The sequence below is a fragment of the Galeopterus variegatus genome, unplaced genomic scaffold (genome assembly GCF_000696425.1).
Source record: "Galeopterus variegatus unplaced genomic scaffold, G_variegatus-3.0.2 Scaffold3375, whole genome shotgun sequence".
NCBI lineage: Eukaryota > Metazoa > Chordata > Mammalia > Dermoptera > Cynocephalidae > Galeopterus > Galeopterus variegatus.
The window spans coordinates 169,753-182,387 of record NW_007729486.1 but is presented as its reverse complement, the minus strand read 5'-3'; the positions used below and the strand labels follow the sequence as shown (position 1 = coordinate 182,387).

Here is a 12,635-nt window from a genome sequence, read left to right as displayed (position 1 = left end):
CGCCCCGCCCCGGCCCCGGGGATCCCACCCCCGCCGCGCCCGGCTCTGCCCACTGCGCCCAGGAGCTGACCCTCCCCACGCACGGCAACCCCTGCCCTGCTCTCGGCCGTGGCCACCTGGCCTTGCCCTGCAAGAGGAAGGCCGGGCCTGCCCTTTCTGTCTCTGCACACCGAATTCCTCTATACCCACTCCTCCCCTCAAAAAAAAAAAAAGAACAAAATCCCCACAATACCAAGACTCACAGCAACCTCAAAGTAGCGCCGATGCACTCAGCCCCACGATCACAACCCCTTGCCCCACTCCCAAATTGCTTAGGATTTCAGACCCAGCCTTGCTCTCAGTCCCTCTCTGCTTATTCTGTTAATAGATCCCTGGGCTTGAGGGCAGCCGTTATCCGATGGGACCACCAAAAAAGTCCTCCCAAATGCTTAGTCCAAAAAATGTAATTTCCCTGAAAAGCAAGTCTGCAAAAAAAAAAATAAATAAATAAAAAATAAAAAATAAAAATTCTATGATGCAAAGAAAAAGTCATGGATTACACCTCATTGTCATGATCATTGTCTTAAAACATCTGTCATCGATGTTTTCTGCGTTAGGGAGAGGGCGATTCAGGAAACTAAAGAGAACAACGCAGCGCCAAACAGGTTGTGAGTCAGAGCTCCTGTGGCGGGCAGAAGGAGGGTTCTTGCAGACCCTGGCTTTGGCTGCTTCCTCTCCTAGTCAATCAGCCAGAGCTGTGCCAAGCCATGTGCCGGTAGCTGCACCTGTTGGCAGAGTGTGCAGGTTGCAAGCATAAGGAGGCACCGCCCAGGTCCCCGAGTGCAGGAAGCATCAGGAGAACTTGGCCAGATCCCTCCCCTTTTTGAGATCCAGTGTCTCCCCATAAAGAACTCGATGCTGCCCACGCCTCCTGCTGGCACTGACAATCTGTGGGTCTGAAAAGTTTCTGTGACCTGTCTAGAGAGGCTCCTGGTCTGAGTTTTGGCAAAAATTCAGACAGGGGACAGGAAAACACAGTCTAGTTAGAGTGAAATAGTCTCCCAATTGGGAGGGGTCCTTAGGATCAGAACGAACACTTTCCAATTCTTCATTTGAGTCTGTCAATGGCCCCCTGTAGTCACCCCCTGAAAAGATGATTTATTTTATCTTTGGGTGGCTCTATTAGAAAATCTTTCTTGCCATGCACTAAACAATGCCTTTCCCCCCTGACCCTGCAAACACACACACACACACACACACCCCAAAATTTCTGATTTATTCTGTCCACCTTGAACCTGGCCAGGCTTTGGGAAGGGCAAGGACGAAGGAGCCACCGACGCCATTCATCCCTATAAAACACTATCATCTCAGACCATGGGAGGACTCTTTATTTTTGTCTGTCTCTAATAACACAGCTTAGGTTGGTGAGTAGAGACTACTTGATGTATGAGATTTCACTTCCACACACTTAAAGATGGCTCCTGTTTCAGTAATTGAGGGATACCTGCATGGTATTGCCTGGCCCATTATGAAATAATAGGGCTTTCTAATTAACAGTGTGGAATTTAATAATTAAGTGTTTCCTAAGACACAATAATCAGATGACATAGTCTTTCAACTTCATCAGTAATACTCATAGCAAGTTTAGGGGTTATTATAATAAAGATTACAGTGAAATTAAACTGTTATTTTGGGGGACAGGTAAGTTGAGATTGAATTTCAGATTGTTTTCATTCACTATGTAAGTTTGCTAAAATAAACTTAATATCTTAATTAAATTAAATTTAAACCAAACTGTTCGATCTTCAAGGACATCCTCTTTATGCATTTATTTTTTAAGAGATTGACTGAGCTTCAACAAAGTGCCACACCCCATGCTAAATGATGGAATAAGGACACATGTCCTGGGCATAAGGAGGATACAGGTAGGCTGCCAGCTCAGTCTGTGACAAGCCAGAATAGGAAACAGGCTAAAATAGAGATATTTGTTGTGTGGGCCCTGGAAAAAAAAAAAAAAAAGAATTCATTGTGATGGGGGAAGCAGGGAGCAGATTCTAGAAGAGGACAGCTTTTAAGCTGAAACCTGAGGGATAAACCAGACATCAAGTGGTAGGAAATGGAAATAGGGGAATTCCGGGTAGAGGGACAAGTGGAGTCCCTGCTGGGTCTTGTGTGGCCACAGTACTGGGGGACCACACAAAATGAGCAGAGTGCAGAGGACTACAGCATCAACCTGCTTGAAAGAAAGCTGCACTTGCTCCTGGGAGCTCCTAGGGACTGAGCAGCCTTGACCAGAGACTCCATAAGGAGACTGATGGGAGGTGCAGGGTCCTTAGGGACAGGAGGTGGAGCAGGAAGAACAGTGGCGGTGGTAAGTAGAGAACTACATCGTTGCCCAGGGGCTGCGGGCCGGCTTCCTGGAAGCAGGCTCTGATGCTTCACATTTGAAAAGGCATCTTCTTTCAGGGTTCCTGGTGCTGAGAATAGTACTTGGCACAAACCAGTGCCCAGTAATGTTATTGAATGAATGATAGGGTCACAGAAGATGGGCATTCCTTCCAGAGACACAGCCACGGGGCTGATTGCATCAGGGGGCTCTTCTCCATCCATCCCTGGGCAGGTGGAACATTCCCTCTAAATCCCTGGACAAATCGGATTTCCCTTTCTCAGCATGACTCCCTTGTTGCTTGAAGGATGGGATCATTTCTGCTTCTGCATCTTTGCTTGCAAACCTACCTGGGCTCCCTCACTCATCTCCAGCCATCGAAGATGATTTGTTCCAATGCTAATGATACCTTGGGGACAGTATGGCACTGTGGACTCAGACTCCTGTCCTGAGTATTCTTCTAAAACTGATAGTCTGAGCCATTTACTCCTCTGTCACATCACATGCCAGTGTGTCCCTCAGTACGGGCTTTGGGGACTCTTCACATTTGCAAATTTCTCAAGGATATAGACCTTTTCCACGTCACTTATTAGCTGAGTAAACTTCAACAGGTTATTTGATCATTTGGAGTTTTGGGTTTCTCTTCCATAAAATTGAAGTAATAAAACCCACCTCAGAAGGTTGATGTGAGGAATAATATAATTTGTAGCTGTGAAAGAAAACCTGTGTGTGTGTGTTGCCTCAGTGTGCCTTGAACTGGGCTGAGCATACAGTAAGTGCTCATTTCAGACTTGCTGGTTAGTGGGTTGATACATAAATGAGGACACGATGGGGAGACTGAGGGATCCTGTGTCATCAAGCCCTGTAACGCTCTCTGTTTGCCATTATACAAGGAGGCAGTCTTTATTTTTGCCCTCTCAGCTCGCTGATCTCCAGAGGGAATTATAGAGTGTTTTCCCTCTGGCTTTACTGTAATGCCTTCCAAAGGGGCTGGGTTTTCCTACCAATGACTGGCCAGAGTCCTTCTATGTAACATGGTCCAGGCTTCAGAGAAAGAATAATAGATTTGATTATGAATATTGATCCAATTTTCACAGCTGACATGCTGCACACTTTCCTTATTGCAAAAATCACAGCTCAAACTACATAGAGAAACTTTGTAATGGCTGGAAATCCTTGCCTGTGGATGAGTTGGAGCATATGACTTCAGAGCTATGACTTAACCATTGAGTATGTCAGGCTCTTTTAGATCTTCTTTCCTTTGCACATGGTTCCCCTCTGCCTAGAACTGAGATAGCATGTGCTCAGTTTCTGTGGGCTTGGGTTACAGGACACACCTCTGAGTTTCAAGCCATTCCCCAAGGTCTCAGTCCGCTTCTCTAGGCCCTCCCCTAGAGGAAAGTTACTCTTACTTGTTGACCTATTTTCAGCACCAACAGGGGGAAATTGAGACCACAAGGGGCTGGCTTATGCAAATCCAGTGGCTGGGCATGCACAGTAGAGAAGGGTTATGTAACCCTGCTAGAGAAGGGTTATGTAACCCTGCTTTGAATGACCTTCCACTAGGGGTGCTAAAGGGCACAGAATATTCTTGCATATGTATAGTGCATGTAATAAGATTTGACCCATGAACATGCTGCAAAAAGAGACCAAGTGAGCACACACAAGACTGTTACGTAACAGGGAACCACCCCCTTAGTTGAATATTCATTAGAGAGCATGAATATGTATTAGATAGTGAAACTATAAAAGCTGAATCCCAGCAGAAGGCAGGGTTGTTGCTCACTTGACTGGGACCAGCCCTCAGTTTGCCGGCTGAGGTGTGTGTGCTTATTTTTGTGTTGAACTTACTTTTAGCAGGTGGCTACTCACTCTCTTGAGCCAGCCTGTACTCTATACTATACTTTATATGTATATTTCTTATTTTTGTATTAAACTTGGTGCAGGCCTTGCTCATTCTCTAGAGCTAGGCTACACTTGCCCTGCAAAGTCCCTATATCTTATCTGTTACATTAAACCTGTTTGCATCTTCTACTGTGGTTCTGCTCTTGAATTCTTTCCTGTGGTGGACTCAAGAACCTGGTAAGAGGACAGGGTGGGTTGAGGTCAGCTATTGGGCGTCTGCAGACCCTCTCCTCCAACATTGGAATGACCTCCCATCCTGGTTCATTCTTTGAGTTTCTACTCATTTTTTTTACAACCTGGCTCCAAAACAACCCTTCTATGATGAGCCCTTCAACTCTGCGAGGCCGAGTTGATTTCTCTTTCCTGTTGCCTCTGTAGTATCACTTTACACATTTACAGTAGCACTTGCCAAGCTGTGTTGATTGGATTAGCATGTGAACAGTTGATTCTTGTTATTCGCAGTTGCATAAAGTCTCCATGAACACTGAATTTGCAAAAACTGAATCATAGCTTTCAGGGGAAATACAGGGTTAGGTTCCTGTGAGCCTCTTATAACGTTTTCATCACCCAATTAATACGTAACCTTAGTTTACGTGTGTTTCTGTCTAAAGACTTCATATTAATGTATGCTGTAGATTCATTCACATTGAGCTCACAGTCAACAGCACTGTAACTCACGCCCAAAGGAAGCTTCTCGGACCTATGCGTTTTCTCTGCAGGGAGTATCACAGGCTTCATGTGCTTTGGAACGCTGGACAGCACTTCAGCACTGCACCTGGGGGCCAACTTAAACAGTGGAATGACCAACACCAACACAAAGCACCAAAATGTGAAAAAATGTGTCACTAAATGGATGGCAAAAGGGACACAGTGTGAGATCTGAAACAAGAAGGCAGATCATCACCTCGTTCAACCTTAGCTGGGAACATGCATGTCGGGGTGACTCAAGTGTTTTGTTGCTTGGTATTGACTTTGGGGTTACAAATAAATTTTAGCAAGTAGGTGAATTCACATTTGGAATCCCTGAATAATGAACATGAACTGTATGTGTGTCTTGACTAGATAATGAACTCTTTGAGGCCAGGATTTGTGCTTTATTGGTCTTTGTATCTTCCCAGCACCTCGAAGAGCACCTGATATATACAAGATTAATATTCAATAAATGCCAGTTGAATGGGTGAACTGTTCAATCTGGCCTTGCATTTCTTTATATACTTAAGAACAATTTATAAACATATTAATAAAGCAGAAGGGCTGTCACTGGTTCTTTTCCCATATGAATGTCAAAGGCCTAATTATTCCTTATCAAATCTATTATTCTTTCTCTGATTTGGTTCCTGTCAGTTATTCAACAAGATCCCTGAACTCTAAATGTAAGGAGCATTCCATCTAGAGTAGACCTCTCATGTGTAACAAATCTAGAGAGTACAGATGTTGGCTTCCAAGACAAGCAAAAGAGTATAGACAGCACCATGCACCCATCTTCCCCCAGAAGAGAAGTAGTGGCAATCAGTTTTCTGAATCTGGAAAAATAGAGTCAAATGATGGTCAACAATGGAGAAAAATTACACAGCTTAGAAACTGAAACGGTCACTGGTGACAGACTAGTAAAAGGGAAGGCAAGTGGGCAATTAGAGGCAGGGAAGTCAGGGGACCATGCAGGAGCTTTGAAGTAAGATCATACAGAACTGTGACTTTGGGCAGGTTTCTCAATTTCCCTCAGTCTTGTTTTTCATATATATAAAATGGCGATATTAGGACTTGCCACAAAAGATTGATTTTGCAACTGAAATTTATCAAGTGACTACTGTGTGCCAAAGAGAAACATGAATAAGATAATGAATGTGCAGATAATTAATGTATACTTAGCACAGTGCCTGACATAACCCAGCTACCAAATTTAAAAAGTGATTATAGTTATTTTCACCTATAAATTTATTTCTGTTCTCATTCTCTTATCTCTCTCTTTTCTCTCTAATTTGCAAGCTTTCAACATATGACTTTTATTCTCTTCTAAGTCCAGATCCTCTGATACTTTTTCTTAAGTCAGTTGATCTCAATGTTTAGCTGACCAGGTAAATCCAGAAATTGCTGATTGCATCAATTTTTGGCACCTGTGACAAAATGAGTCAGCCCCTCTGGGGCACTCAACCTCACCACCCACAAAGCTTACACAGTCTCCAAAATCACCACCAACAAAGTAATGACACACATATGAGAGCCTTTGAGCAAAGGCTTAGAGCATTTTACAGGCATATTCTCGTCATCTATGCAGCATCACAAACTGGTAAGTAGGGGTCACTTATGACTATACCCATTTTATAGCCAGGGAAATTAAAGTTTGGTGTATCTTGCTCAAATCATCAACTGAGTCACAGCCACAGCCAATAAAATGAAACAAAGGTGTTACAACTCACAATTTAGGACCAAGCCTTGAATTCATTGGACAACCAGATCTTCTTTCTTTTCTTTGCAAATAGTTTCTTTGTTTTCCTAGTGAGCAAGTATGTGGGTTTGCTTCAGACATAGGTCAGGATTCTTTCTCCTACTATCACAGATTTTATCCAGTTTAGACAATGTTAAAATTCTCATCAACAGAATGGTTGATTCTATAGAACTTCTTTGAAAGATTTGCTAATATAAATGTTTCAAGTTTAAATGCATATTACTATTTATGAAAACTACATGAATAGCCATCTTTTTTTTTTTTTGTCTTTTGTCTTTTTTTCCGTGTCCGGCAATGGATCGCAACCCTCAGTGTTGCCCCCGTACCGGACCGGGGACCGGCAACGGGATTGCAACCATCGGTGTTGCTCCCACGCCTTGCTCAGCCAGTGAGCGGGAACCGGTCTGTATGTGGGAACCGAACCCTCGGGCGGGAGCGCCGCCGCGCTTCCCAAGCGATGCACTATCCAGTGCGCCACCGGGCCGGCCCATGAATAGCCATCTTAATGGTTTTCAACCTACTGTGTTTGTCTTTTAACCCTTTAACCACTTGAGAAATGTCTTAGAATAGTTATGCCCGCAGGAAACTTGATATATTTAGAATTCATATTTATCTTCTTTTCCTATCCTTCCTTTAGCCACTGCCCATATCAACCCCTTATCAGCTCTCACCTGAGTTATTTTAACAGTTTTCTAATTGTTCTTTCTACCTTTGTATTTAGCTGGTCTGATTGACTGTGCACCCTGAAGCCCCACTGATCTGTGATCATGGAAGCCCCTTATTCAAACCCTTCGGTGGTTCTCATCACACCAAGAGAGTCTTACATTCTCTGCAGAACTCATGTGGCAATTTATAATTTGCCCTTGCTTGTCCTTTCTGCTGCATTTCTTTCTGTTCTTTAACTCAAAATTTGACATCACTCCCCTCTGCCTTTGCACCTGCTGTTTCCTCTTCCTGGAATGTCCCTCTCTCCATTATCAAATGGATAAACTCCAAGTTGTCCTCTGGCAGCTGAATATCACCTGTAATGAAGGCTTTTCTGAGCTCTGATTCCCCAGCACACCAGGCCAGTGAATTGCACACTTTGTCTCATCATGTTTTAATTCTGCCTAGCACTTCCTGAGCTCCTAAAATTTAGAAATTATGCACACCAACACATATATACACACACACATATGTAAAATGCCTGTGTTCCCCATGTTTAACATCTAATGTATGTGTAATGAATATTTACTGAGTTGATTTGAGTTACACTAAATTTCTCAAAGTCCTGAGATTAGAAAAATTGCCCTTTCAAATTATTTCTGGAGAAGTAAAGTATAGTTAAGCCTGAAAGATTAGGATGCTTTTTTTTTTTTTTTTTTTTTTTTGAATGAAACAAAACTGTAACCATGTTGTGTGGTCTTAAAATAAAATCTACATTAGTGATTATTAATCCAATCCAACAAATAGTTCTCAGCTTTTGATGATGTTAAAACACTTCCTTTTTTCATATGCCAACACCTCTATATTTTCTTTGTTTTAATTACACTAAGCATTCTTTTGTTCTCCCTGGGACATTTGCCTAGGAGGCTGGGACAAGCTGTAAATTAACAGTCATCATCATTATAAGAAATATTATTTATATGGTCTGCTTTCAGAGCTGAAGACTAACCCATGAGCATGCCCAATATGACCCTGGCAAAGCTGCAGTGTTTCTCGAGGAAAGTCGTGGGCTCTTGAATATTTCACCTGTCTCATTAGTGTCACTCATATGGTGTGACTGCTAAGATGGCAGCTGCTTCATCTGGTAAACTCCATCAAACCGCTTCCCATCTCCCATCTGTTAATGGGAGAGGAAATGGAAGACTTTAGAAAATCTGATGATTTTTATGTTTTTATACACAAATGCAGTTAGTTTTCTGATTTCCACATTCCATCTATATCCAGGCTTCCGTGAGTTTCTTTATTGTGTTTTCTTTTTCTAGAAAGAAAAGGAACATTACTTTTATTATGTATATTTAAGCATTTCAAGGTCTTGAAAGAATCTCAGAGCAAAAGGGAACTTAGAGATAATCTCATCCAATTTGTTCATTTGGCACAGGAAGAAATTGAGGTCCAGAGAAGAAGCGCATTTCCCAAAGTCGTAGGCAAGTAAGTGGCAGAACTGGGATTCAGAGGATGATGTCATGGTTCCAGGCTAGGGCTTTTTGCTCTCCCTGATACTGAACAAATATTCACCCCACCTTCTGATGTGAGCACTAACGTTTATGGCTTGTTGCCTATCTAGGAGGCTAGTCTACTGTTTCTAAATTATTGGGTTTCCTCCACATCTTCTCATGGATCCCAAAACTATTTCATTGGCCTGTATTGAGTCTTGTCCCTGACAGGGATGAGTGTTTGCAGTAGAAGGCCCAGGCATATTCTGCGAACAAGAATCTGAAAGTGCCATTCTAAACAGGCAGAGTGATCCGGCAGGAAGAGCTTGCAGCCCTAAAACCTGGATTCCAGGAACACCTCTGCTTTGAATTTGTTTTATGACTTTAGTCAAGTCAGCAAACTTCTGTCTCAACATCTCATTTGTTCACTGTGGATAATAAATGGCTGCACTGCCTACCTTACAGGAATGTTGACAGAATCAGATGAAGTGACACATGCAAAAAGACTGTGAAAAACTAAATGAAAAATCATTATTTCATACAGCAGCAAAAACACAGCAGAATACTTTGCCTTTGTTTATTGCCAAAGTGGCATGCATACTGATTTGATACTAGTTTCCCGCAGGTGGTCAAGTTTTCTTTGGCCGTTTTTCCCTACCAAATATCACTGTTTGGAACAAATTTTATATTTTCATGTATATAGACCGAGTAGGACTGATCCAGGGGAAAAGAAGGGGAAAGTTAGAAATAATGACAAATGCTTCAGGATGTGGTTTACTCAGGACATTATGAGTACTTTGGTTTGACTGAAGTGATGGTAGATGAGACAGCAGGTTTAGACAGTGGTTATCATAGAGAAATTTTATGATATTCTGAGGAGCTTATATTACTTGTCGAAAGTGATGGGGAATTTTTCAGTAACTAAATTTTGATTCAGCATGCATCCATTTCCTCTTTCCTATCTTTTGTTCTGATGCAAACAATGATAGTCTAATTCACACTAAAGAGTAATAATTGAGAGGGGCTTACCCAATTCCAAGGAGCGTGGATACATAGATCAAGGTAACAAATACCTGTGTTTCTGCCACCCACAATATTAATGTTTTGCTATTTGTGCCTCAATTTTGTTCTATCAATAATAGGATATTAATGATCAACTGAAAATCCTAGTGCTCCCCATGGGTAGTAAGAACTTCTAATTCTAAATCACCTTCTGATTCTTCTCTTCTTCTGGGCACTGGGAGGACTACATTGCCCTGCCTCCTTTGCAGGATCATGTGACCAGTTCTGACCAATGATTTAAGGGCAGCCATGTGTCAATTCTGCATTGGAACACTTATGAGAGCCTCTAACAACTTGTATCTCTCCTGTTGCATTTTGGAGTTATTACAACATAACCTTACCTAACCCCAAAGACACATCTCCTAGCCCTATTCCCATTTCTCCCCATCCAGAGACAACTACTATCATGAAGTTGTTGGGAATCTTTCTATTCATTTTTTCTAAGTATTTTCTAAATAAGTACGTGCACTTAATATATAGTATTATATTGCATGGTTTAAAAGTTTATATGCATGGTTTTAAAGTGCTATCATATGTTATTCTGGTTCTTAAGTTTCTACACTCAATAGTATAAATTTTTACAACTATAAAAATCTATCATGATAACTATATAGTTCTATAGACTATGTACATGTTTAGTTTTACCAGATATTAACAAATTTGTCTTCAAAATGGTTCTACTGTTTTAAAACTAAACAGTACCAATGTATCAGTGTGCTGGCATCTCTTCATATTTTCCAACATTTCTATTATAAAACTGGTATTTTTAAATTTTAAGATGTAACTTTATTGTTTTCATTGTCATTTTCTTGATTACTAATGAGACTGAACATCTTTTCATACGTCCACTAGTTTTTCAGATCTTCTCTTTTGTAAAGCATCTATACATATTTATATGTATCCGTATCTATTGTGTCATTTATAATTTATACTTTTATAGTTTATTATTTGTTAGAGTTGGGAAATTATATTCTAAATATTAATCCATTATCTTCTAAATATGTTGCTAATTTCTTTATCTAATCTGTGGTTTGCTTTTAACTTTGATTGTGGTGGCTTTTATCTTATAGAAGAGCTTAATTTTGATGAAGTCAATTTATATTCTCTTATAATTTCTGCTTTTTTTTACTTCTTTAAGAAATATTTTCTTGATCAAAAGTTAAAGCATATTTTCCAATATTTTCATCTAATATTTTTCACTAAGACATGTATGAAATATATTTGGGAAAATAGTGTTAGAAAGGATCTAATTATTTTTCTGTAGGAAATGCCATTTTTACCAACAACATCTTTTTTACTTTGTTTTCTATTTCTTACCATAGGTCAAGTTCACATTTATCCCTATTCACATATTACACTGTTGTCATTAATCTATTTTTATAATACATCTGATCTCTGATAATTAATGCACCCACTTTTTCCTGAGTTTTAAAGAAATTTCTTGGCTATCTTTGGAATCTTCTCTTTGATGTGGACTTTAGAATATACAGTACGCATATTCTACATTTATACATACTGGCATTTTGACAGGAATGTTTTGATTTTTTTTCAATGGATGTAGGGAGAACTGACATATTCATGATATTTTATAGTTCCATCTGTGGACATGAAAAATCTCCTTATTTATTGTTCTTTTAAATCATTAATAATTTTTAGTAATTTTGTTTGTAATGTTATTGTTTGTATTCTTTAGATTTATTTGAGGTTCATTATAATTTTTTTTGCTACTGTGAATGGGATCATTTTGATATTGTCAAAGGGGTTTTCTAATTAGTTATTGCCAAAATGCAAAGGTTATTGATTTATGTATTTTGATCTTATTTTCAGCAACCCTGATAAAATATTTTATTGATTTTAAGTATTTGTCTTTTTTGTTGTTGTTTATTTTTTTATATATAAACCAAGGGTTGGCAAACTATGACCTGTGGATCACATCTAGCCCACTACTTGTTTTTATAAATAAAGTTTTATTGGAACACAGCCACATTCATTTATGTATTATCTATGGCTGCTTTTATGTTTCAGTGGCAGAGCTAAGTAGTTGTGAAAGGGACCATATTGCCTGAAAAGTCTAAAATATTTACTATTTGGTCCTTCATAGGTAAAGTTTGTCAAGCCTTGATGTAGACAATCATATCAATTACAGCCAAAGGTAGCTGTGACAACACTTTTCAAATTTTTATACCTCTTAATTTATTTTTCTTATCTTATTGCATGGACTAAGTTTTCAGTATAATGTGAAATAATGATGCTTACATAAATCATGCTTGTCTCATTTTTGAGTTTACTGAGAATACCTTTACAGTTGTACTATTAATTGTGGTATTTCAATAAGTTCTTACTTGTTCCTCTTTTAAAATTGAAAACATTTTATTTTATTTCTAGTTTGCTAAGGGTCTTTATCACAGATAATTGTAAATTTTATCAAATGCTTCCTCTACATTTCAGATGTTTTTTCTCCTTTAATCTTTTTAATGTGATAAAAAAAAATATGCTAGTGGATTTTTTTTTGTTGTTGTTATTGAATTATCTTTGAAATCCTGAGTAAAACCATAGTTGAAACTACGCATTTGAATTGCTGTGTTTTTATTTAGATTTTTACACCAATGTGTACCAATGAAATTGGTGTAATTTTATTTTCATTTACTATTCTTGTTTGTTTGGGTATCAAAATTATAATAGCCTCAGAAAATTATTCAGGCAACAATCTTTTTTTTTT

The 12,635-nt window shown here is 39.5% G+C and overlaps 1 pseudogene; it reads right to left on the bottom strand.

Moving 5' to 3' along the window:
- LOC103600510 overlaps nucleotides 1-12,635 on the bottom strand; it is a 47,927-nt pseudogene that overhangs the window by 12,797 nt on the left and 22,495 nt on the right.